The sequence below is a fragment of the Tursiops truncatus genome, chromosome 15 (genome assembly GCF_011762595.2).
Source record: "Tursiops truncatus isolate mTurTru1 chromosome 15, mTurTru1.mat.Y, whole genome shotgun sequence".
NCBI lineage: Eukaryota > Metazoa > Chordata > Mammalia > Artiodactyla > Delphinidae > Tursiops > Tursiops truncatus.
The window spans coordinates 47,886,520-47,895,128 of record NC_047048.1 but is presented as its reverse complement, the minus strand read 5'-3'; the positions used below and the strand labels follow the sequence as shown (position 1 = coordinate 47,895,128).

The window sequence follows — 8,609 nt, the reverse complement described above, 5'->3', positions numbered from 1 at the left end:
TACATTGTATTGCAAGAGGTTGGCAAGAAACTCAGTGTACAAATCAAGGTTCAGAACAACATACTTGATAGAATGGAACTGAAATGGGGCAAAGGCTGGGGGTTAGAAGAGTGCAGCAGTGCTTTGAAAACATAAGACCCTCAAATATTTCACCATTTGTCAGAGGTGATAATGCTGAATTATGCACTTTAGGAAATGAACACAGTGAGCTAAGCCTCCTATTGAGAAGTAAATTACTTGTTCATCTTTGGATGCTGTGTTAACTCTCTCCAGACATAAGAATCCCCTTATAAGCAAGGGCTGTGTCTTAAACATTTATTTTTGCAGGCTTTAACCCAATATCAGAAGTATACTGTTAATAACAGCTAGTATTTATAACACATAATTCAAGACAGTTTTATTGTTTGCATCATATGTGTATTAATTTTCTTAATCTTCAGAATAAGCCAGTGGGGTAGGGATTATTATTAGCTCCAGCTTATACATAAAAAAGCTAAAAACCTCAAGATGGGAAATTTAAGCAAATTGCCCAAGGGTGTATGTATAGGGAATACTGGACCTGGGTTTGAACCAGGTAGCCTGATTGCAGTGTGACATTTAATCATCAGGTCCCAGTGCCACTTTTAAGAGTATTCATGAATGGAGGAAGGAAAGAAAGAAGGAAGCCTGGTTGAAAAAACGAGGTGAAAAGAAGTGATGGAAGAAAGATGGAAGGGAGAAGGTAAGGATGAAGGGTTATTGGAAAGAGGGATGGAAGGGAGAATGGAAAGAGGCATGGAGGGAAGGACAAAATGGATGGAAAGAAGAAAGAGGGGAAGAGAGGAGAGAAGACGTGATGGATGGATGGATGGATGGATGGATGGAAAGAAAAGCAATTTAACTGGATGGATAGACATACAAAATAGAAGTCTTTTTTTCCCCTGCCCTAACAGAATTTCCAGTGTTGCTGTTGAGAGAGTTCCTGACACCCATGAAATAAAGATTCATGGCAAAGGTGACCTGAGCTTTCCTGAGAGTGATGTGGTTTCATTATCAACTTTACCTCTTCCTTCTGATGCACATTGAAACTTTGTGCTGTCTTCTGCCCAGGATTTCTTCCTCTAAGGCTACCCTAGATTTTTTAACTGGATAGTACCTCCATTAAAGGTACTTGGAGACTCCAGGGTCTTGCCTTTCTTACGATAACCAAGGATGCAGAAAAAGCATCTTTAGCACATTAGTTTGGGCTGTTTCAGAGTGAGATTGTACACACTTCTGGATATAGATATTACTATTGAACTTTTACTGTGAGAATGTAATCCTCATTTAACACCCAGAGCCTCTGATTCCCTATTCAGTCCTCTCTCCACCACCTCATGCCAGATGCTCAATAAACACTTTTGTAAGAATGATATGGGACTTCTCCAGCAGTCCAGTGGTTAAGACTCCACACTCCCACTGCAGGGGGCATGGGTGCAGTGGGCACGGGTTCCATCCCTGGTCAGGGAACTAAGATTCCCACATGCTGTGTGGCACGACCAAAAAAAAAAAAAAGAAGAATGATATGATGTGGACATTATGCATAAGTGCTCAGAGAGTTTTAGAAAAAAAAAAAAAAAGGGAACAGAGTGTGTGTTGTTGACCAAGTAAAGCTGCTTACGTTGGTTAAGTCAGGTATTGAAAGACAGAGCAGTGTCTTGAAAATGTAATAACCGAACGGACTTCCAAGTTTCAGAAGATAAACTGTACCTGCCAAAGTGGAACCATTTACCTTCCTCACTTTGGCTCCTTGTCTCATCCTCGTACGGGCAATGTTTTAGGTTGTGTTCTCCAAGGAGCAGACCCTGAAACAAGAATTCAAGTACCAAGAGAACATTTAGGAGATCACCCCAGGAAATACTGCGGGGAGGTGGGTGAAACAAGACAGGGAAAATTAGGAAGGCCACAAAGTGTCAGTTATCAATCAACTTACACTGTGAACTTAATCCTCTGTGGAGCTCTGAAAACCCGGGGTGGACTGTCTCACTTGAGGGGCGAGGGAGCTGATGCATTTACACACCTATTGCCATTAGTCATTGTTTGAAGGCTGCTCTGGTGGGAGTTGGTGCATTGCTTCTGGCACTTCCTGTGCACTGCACTGATGTCAAGGTAGACCCCAGGCTTCAGAGGAAAGCCTGGGGCAAGGAGGTGCAGGTGCTGGAGGTGGACTGGACTGTGTGCCCTGAAGCTGTAAGGGCAAGACTGATGGGTGGGGCACAGACAGGGCTTGCCCAGCTCCACTCAGGACTGAACCAAGAAGGGGAATCATTCTACCTTTCATTTCTCACAGTGGATTTGAAACAAAGTTAATCTCAGTAAAGTGTTAGCACAGCACTGTGAATCCTAGGTTATTAAATCTACTTTATTTAAAAAAAATTTAATTTAATTTTTTTTTAATTTTTAATTTTTTTATTATATTTTGGCTGCACCACGTGGCATGTGGGATCTTAATTCCCTGACCAGGGATCAAATCCACGCCTCCTGTGGTGGAAGCACGAAGCCTTAACCACTGGACTGCCAGGGAAGTCCCTAAATCTACTTTAAATGTGTGGAGACTGAACCTTCAAAAAGTTAGTTGCCTCACCCAAATTATGTTTTACTGTTTCCACATCAAAGTTAAATGGAAAGCAGACCAGAGCTTTCTGTCCTTCCCTAAAATCTAAATATGGAAAAGGAGAGAGAGAGTTGACGCAGACTCTGGCGCATTTGCTGCAGGGACACCCAGCGCATGGAGGGTATGGAAATGCTTCCTTGGGTTGTTCCATCTCAGTGGTGATTGATTTACCACCTTTTAGTATAACATCCTCATACAGCTCGGAGCTCTTTAGGGGAAAGATTTAATTTCAGTTTACATTCTAGATAGAAAGGAAAGTAAAAAGGCTGTGAAACTGAGACATGAGGCACATTACATCTGCAATGATTTATCGCTGTATTTCTGGAGAACATCAGGCAGATAGCTAACAGACAGTGAGTGAAATGGGGGGGATCGGGCATGGGGTTCATGGACTTGAAGCTGAAGAGAGGAGCTACTGGAAGGTGGCCTATATCAGTAGACCCCTCTCTCTTGACTATCAGAGTGACCTCCCAGACAGTCCTTTCAGGCCTCCCTGCCTCCTTGCAAACCCTCCTCCAAACACACCTGTACATTTCCTTCAGAGACCTTGCTCTCTGCTTTATAACTGGACCACCAGCCCATGTGCATCACCCACGGCTGCATTTCCCTTCCCAAGATATACTTTTGCCTTGCCTGACACCTTCTAGAGCTATAAGGACTCCACACCAAATAAGGAGCCGGTCAAGACTTCAGGTACAGGAGAGAGAGTTTCTTGAGGACAGGTAACCTTTGGCACCTTTGCAATCAATCACCTCCCAGTCTGTAGGAACTCATTGTACATAGCAACATAATCTTCTGCCTCCAAATTCTCACACATTCTAAATCTAGAGTAATTGTGCTATTTCAAGAAAGGTGATTTGTTTCATGCAGAAAGTGATGGATTGATCTTCATACTTCTGTAAGTCTTCTGATGAAAAAAAAAAATTTACTCATTAGAACAGATTCTTTAACCAGGACATATCCTGATTTAGATTTGTGGAAAATCATTTCGGATATGGAGGTCAACATACTGGGACATTGTCTCCTCCTCATCTTTCAGATTTAATTGTATGACTCAGCTCACAGGTAACAGAAAACTTGAAAGTCTGGCAGGATGGAAAGAAGCTCCACCTGCTGTCCACCTGGGCCTGGGCTGCTTGAGGCTAGCCTCTCAGCTGACAGAGGCTGGACTGGCAAAATACATAGTGTCCCTTATGTACACTCAGCAGCTCCTAACTACTGGAGAGTAGGGCAGATGTGTGAGCCATAGGTTTCCCCAGTGCTGCATGGGAAGAAGGAAGGAAGGAAGGAAAGAAGGAGGGAAGGAAGGAAGGAAGGTAGGGAGGAAGGAAGAGAGGAAGGGAGGAAGGAAGGAAGGGAGAAAGGGAGGAAAGAAGGAAGGAAGGGAGGAAGGAAGGAAGGGAGGAAGGAAGGGAGGAAGGAAGGGAGGAAGGGAGGAAGGGAGGAAGGAAGGGAGGGAGGAAGGGAGAGAGGAAGGGAGGGAGGAAGGAAGAGAGGGATGAAGGAAGGAAGAGAGGAAGGGAGGAAGGAAGGGAGGAAGGGAGGAAGGAAGAGAGGAATGGAGGGAGGAAGGAAGAGAGGAAGGGAGGAAGGAAGGAAGGGAGAAAGGGAGGAAAGGAGGAAGGAAGGGAGGAAGGAAGGAAGGGAGGAAGGAAGGGAGGAAGGAAGGGAGGAAGGGAGGAAGGAAGGGAGGGAGGAAGGGAGAGAGGAAGGGAGGGAGGAAGGGAGGAAGGAAGAGAGGGATGAAGGAAGGAAGAGAGGAAGGGAGGAAGGAAGGAAGGGAGGGAGGAAGGAAGGGAGGGAGGAAGGAAGGAAGGAAGGGAGGAAGAAAGGAAGTGAGGAAAGGAGGAAGGAAGGAAGAGAGGGAGGGAGGGAGGGAGGGAAGGAAGGAAGGAAGGGAGGAAGGAAGGGAGGAAGGAAGGGAGGAAGGAAGGAAGGAAGGAATGGAGGGAGGAAGGGAGGGAGGAAGGGAGGAAGGAAGGAAGGAAGGAAGGGAGGAAGGGAGGGAGGAAGGGAGGGAGGAAGAGAGAGAGGGAGGAAGGTAGGAAGGAAGGAAGATAGGAAGGAGGGAGGGAGGGAGGAAGGGAGGGAGGCAGAGAGGAAGGAAGGAAAGAAGGGAGGGAGGAAGGGAGGGAGGGAAGGAGGAAGGGAGGGAGGGAGGAAGGAAGGAAGGAGGGAGGGAGGGAGGGAGGGAGGAAGGAAGGGAGGAAGAAAGGAAGGAAGGAAGGAAGGAGGGAGGGAGGGAGGAATGAGAGAGAGAGAGAGAGAGAAGGAGAAAGAGAGGAAGAAGGAGGAGGAAGGGGGGGGAGGGGGAGAGGGGAGGATGTATGGTTGCCATGGCAGTCCTCATACACCAATTCTTAAAACACAGGACTTTTACTCTAAGGCCTGGTTTTTAAAAACATCTTCCCTTATGTTTTCTTTCTAGACATTTGCCTTGAAGAGGACAGGACAATGGTTCCACGATGTGACAGCTTTCCAGGGGTCTCTGGCTGCGTCATGCAGCAGGTGAACTATGAGTGTCTCCCCTAGGGCATGAGCCCGGCTTCTGATGTCTAGCTTCCGTTCTGTCAACTTGAGACCTTGCCTCTGTGACTGTTTTCTTCTAGGCCACGCCTTCCCTTTTTAGGAAGAAGATTGTCTGAGAAAGAATATGCTCATGTGAACCTCAGAGTAGTAACATGCTTGAAAAAATCTGTTTCAAGAAATGTACTTTCCAATTACATTCTAAAGGTCCTGCTTAGTGATAGCTGTTGCTGGTTGTTACTGGGATAATTCTGAGAAGGATCAAGTTCACTTAGGATGGTTCTCAGCCAACTTCAAGCAAATACACTGTAGGTCTTCCCTTTGCCCTCCCGATAGCACAGTCTTGGCGATTCTTTGTGAATGGGCAGCTGCCTCCAGGCTGACCCTGCAGAGACCAGGGCGCTTGGGGACAGGTCCTGAAGCCAGGGGAGGAGACAGCCATCGTCCTCGGCCTCATCCCTCTTCCTCTTGCTAGAGAGTTTAGGACATTTGTGTTCCTTTCAGAAGCAGGTGGGAGAGAAAGGGAAGGACTCAGAGAAGAAACACCACCAGCAACAAGGTCTTCCCACCTGGCTCTGGGCCACGATGGAAGAGGACCTGTAGAACCGATGGCGAGAAAGCTTTGGCCTGATTTTGATTCCATGTTCCTTTAATTCCAGGTATATTGATGAGTAGCAAGACAGTACTGGGTACCAGGGGGAAGTGGAGGAATGGTGCCAGCTAAGGAGTTCAACACAGCCTATTCAAAAAGAGAGAACAGTACCTCCTCTTTAACCTCTCCTCCATAAAAACACCAGAAGATGAAGTAGTGAGAACGGCAGGGGGAGGAGGGGAGAACCATTATTCTGGGATCACAGGAGGGAAGCCAGGGATGTCCAGCTCACACCACCTGCAAAGGTCACTGCTCTTGATTCTTCCATTTGAAACGCAGAGGGGACATGATAAAAATTGAGATGATCCTGGAGTCAATGAAGACACTGACCAAACCACCAAAAGAGATTCCACTTAAAACTTGCCTGATCCTCTAGCAATTGTGGTAGACTGAGGCCCATTGAGACTGGAGTGTGATTTCTGTGCAGAAATGAAAAATAAATGTTTACTGCCTGTTTGGGGTTATTAAAAGTCTCCTGGCATTTGAGAAGAGTTGGGGTTAAATTCCATTTACTATTTTACTGGTGGCATTTAGGAGTTAATTTAAAGACTCTTTGGAATCCACTATTTAGGCAACTTGGACTGCATTAACAATTATATGAGTGCCAATTTTTTTTTTTTTTTTTTTTTTTTTTGGGGTACGCGGGCTTCTCACTGTTGTGGCCTCTCCCGTTGCGGAGCACAGGCTCCGGACACGCAGGCTCAGCGGCCATAGCTCATGGGCCCAGCCGCTCCGCGGCACGTGGGATCTTCCCGGACCGGGGCACGAACCCGTGTCCCCTGAATCGACAGGCGGACTCTCAACCACTGCGCCACCAGGGAAGCCCCCATGAGTGCCGATATTTTAAACACATATGCTATGTTTGCCTTTACTCTGGACTGATTTAGGTAATGAGGGTGAATTAAATCACCAGGTTGACATTCCAATTCATTGCATGCTGTGGAGGGATCCTGTGAGTTCCAGAACCTGTAGCTGCTATTATTGTCTGATCTGCGGCATGGACTACAGTGGATATTTGCCCAAACTCATAAAAATTTCTCTGCAAGGTCTAATGAATGTCTCTGGTATTTGTAACATAATCATCAAAATGAATTGTTGCTCTGGTGGTAGAATGAATACACAAGGTCTGATCAATCCACTTGCAGAAACCCTGAAATGAAGATAAAGCACACAATAACAGCCACCCTTAATATTAACCCCGGGGGGACTCTGTTATTAATGGGTTTGGATTTGAGCACAGCTTCTGATCAACTGGCAGAGTTTTAAGCTTACACCCTCCAGAGCTGCTCATTCAACTCTAAGAACTGTGAATTACATGTTGAACAAATGTCAGGGAAGGCCCTTTTCAGAGCTCATCTTAGGATATTTCATCTGCATCCATATCTGGTAATAAAGAAGTGCAGTTGGGTACCTGACTGAGCCCAGGTCTGGAGAAAATTTGCCTTCAATTTTTCATAGAAGAGGGAGGAAGGGAGAGCTCTGTGCTGCAGAGTAAATAGTGTTTTGAATCTATACCTTGGTCATTGAGGCCAAGTAAGCATTCTTAGGGGAGGAGGGGAAAAGGATCTTATAAATGAAAATAATGGATTCAAACATCGGGATGATAAACTGGCCTGCAGTGTTGATCTTGGCAGGACTCCTTAAATATTTGGACTTCAAGGACTTATTTGAAAACTCTTTCTCTATAACAATGAAAATATACATATATATGTTCCCCAAGTGTAAACAAAATCCAAGAGTACATGTACCCCCTAATACGCATCCTCTGATTCTTAGGTAAGAGCCCCCAATTTAGATGCTTTCACAGTAACTAGTGACTCTTCTTTTGTAACCTTCTCTACACCTGCTATGATTGGTTTATTGCCTGTCTTTCTTGGTGGTCTAGAATCTCCCTGAAGTCAGGAGCCACGTACATCTTCATTGCTGAAACCCCAGTCTATAAAACAAGGTCTGGGACACAGGTAGAACTAAATAAATACTTATGAAATTAAAAAGAAGAATTCTCAACTACTGAATGTTTAATGTTCTAATCCAACTCTAAATAACGGTAAGTAAAAAAATGGAGAAAAATTTTCCAAAATTAGGAGAACACTGATTTTTCCTGGGCCTCCAGTCTGCATCGCCAACCTTTTATTGTATGTGATTGACTTAATGATAATGGATTTGTGGAAAGCAGTGTTTGTGATTATGTTCGATTCACTTAGTTCTCTAAATCAGCGCTGCTCCAACTTTAGCCCACATGCGAGTCACCTGGAGAGGCTGTGAAAACTCAGATTGCTAGCCTCCATCCTTAGATACTCTGATTCTGGAGGACTGACTTGGGAACTGACATTTCGCATTTTTAATAATATCCAGGTGATGCTGATGCTGCTGGTCCATGGACCACACTTTGAGAAGCAAGATTCTAAAAACCCTGTGAAGTGATTCTAATGATCCCATTTTCCATATAAGGAATTTTGAAAGTCAGATCAGCCCCAGCTAAACAGAGCTAGAATCCTGAAGGCAGATCTTTAGACTCCAGTTTCTGTTTCTGTGCTATTATATCGTGATGTTTCTCCACACATGGGCCAGAATAACATCCTTATCACATCTCCGCTTCAGATTCCTCATGGGATTTTTCTTCAGGAGATATGACTACAAAGTAATTAAGTTCTTAATTTGTTTTACTATATAAGTACTGTCATAACAGCATTAATCAAATTTTTCAGGAAGAAAAGTCTCCTCTAATCCCTTCATCTTATCAGAGGATTCTTTCTGCAATTTTTCATAAGCATGCTAATTTTTAAAAAGCTGGGATCA

At 44.8% G+C, this 8,609-nt stretch overlaps 1 long non-coding RNA gene across 1 annotated transcript; it reads left to right on the top strand.

Annotated features, from left to right (window-relative positions):
- Positions 1-606: 606 nt before the first annotated feature.
- LOC117308084 (uncharacterized) lies at positions 607-6,410 on the top strand. The gene is made up of 3 exons (XR_004522057.2): positions 607-721; positions 933-994; positions 5,061-6,410. It is a non-coding gene; the product is annotated as an uncharacterized lncRNA (long non-coding RNA).
- Positions 6,411-8,609: the final 2,199 nt, after the last annotated feature.